Genomic DNA, 1,294 nt, shown 5'->3' with positions numbered 1-1,294 from the left:
AGGCATCCCTCTGGCTCTAACAAGGAGGAGGAAGTTGTATCTGATCCCCGGCAAGCTGCCCCCATCCTCTCTCGGTCCATCCAGGAGCGGCTCTGAGCCCAGGGCAGGGCGAGGGCACGTGTGCCAAGCAGCTCTCTGGCCAAGAAGCGCCCAGTGGCACAGGCCTCTGCCGGTGGTGCTGCCTGCGGCCCAGGTGGCGAGAGTCACCCAGCAGAGAGGGCGCAGAAGGAGGGTGCCTGCCCACTCGGTCACATGACAGCTCTCCGGCCAGAAGGACATTGTATGGTTTGGCCAAATCCGCCTGGGAACCCTGGGCCCAGGTGACCCTCTGGCCAGGCACTTCCCTCTCGCCACAGCCGCAGCCCAGTGCGGGCTGTCTTCACAGGAGCCAGTGGCCCGGGGCAGGCGGTGGGTTTGGCCTCGGCAAGCCTGCAGTTTTTTTGTTTCTTTCCAGTGGTCCATGTTCCGAATCTAGACCCATGGCATCAAAGCCTCATGACACCCGGAAAAGGAAGCAACATCTACCCGTGGCGGAGGAGCCCGCGTGGGGACAGCACAGAAGCCCCAATCCCGGCCGCATCCCACGGATGCTCCTGCCTGCCCAGACCCAGGAGCTCCAGGCCTGCAGTTCTGCTGACGACCACCAAGGGGCAGACGCGACTCTGCGTCCCTCCTGGGCTCCAGGTCTGGGCAGGGAGGGCCACAGGACAATGCCCAATGCCTGAGGCTTCGCTGGGCAGCCTGAGGACACCCCTACCCCGGGCCCTGGAGCAGCTGCCTCCCCTTGCAGGCACTGCTGCCCCTCCCCTCCGCCTCCGTGGTGATGTCACTACCCCCTCTGGTGAGCTCCCAGCCAGGGAGGGGCAGCGCCAGGCGCTCAGACAGGAGATGCCGCTGGCTTGGCAGCACAGGTGCCAGCCACGGCTGCCCTCCCTCCTTGGGCTCCTGGGCGCAGGCCACATGGCTGGCGGTTGGCACGCGCACGTGCCATGTGCTGTCGCAGGTACATTTCCTCCCACCCTCGCCACAGCCTCCCCAGGTAGGACGAGGTAAGATGAGAACAAAGAGGCTCAGAGAGGCCCGGTCGCTGGCTCCAAGGTCACCCAGGCGACGGGAATCCCAGAGAGCGAGGGGCTGGGGCTAGAAGGCAGACTTCCCAGGGCCCCACACCTCACGGGCACCCCAACCCAAGGACCACCCGCACTCCACCCCAGACACGAGCACACGCTCTGCCAGCATGGCCTGGCACCCAGGTGGCAGGGGTGGCAGGAACCCGGGGGGCTCCAGCGGGTTG

The 1,294-nt window shown here is 66.2% G+C and overlaps 1 protein-coding gene across 1 annotated transcript in view; it reads right to left on the bottom strand.

The window, feature by feature from the left end:
• The window catches only part of ZNF521 (zinc finger protein 521), a 204,678-nt gene that overhangs the window by 1,101 nt on the left and 202,283 nt on the right, over positions 1-1,294 (bottom strand). The gene's annotated exons all lie outside the window — the stretch shown is intronic.

Source organism: Myotis davidii, unplaced genomic scaffold (genome assembly GCF_000327345.1).
Source record: "Myotis davidii unplaced genomic scaffold, ASM32734v1 scaffold181, whole genome shotgun sequence".
NCBI classification, from domain to species: domain Eukaryota; kingdom Metazoa; phylum Chordata; class Mammalia; order Chiroptera; family Vespertilionidae; genus Myotis; species Myotis davidii.
Note: the sequence above shows the minus strand (reverse complement) of the source record. Positions and strands in the feature narration are given on the sequence as shown.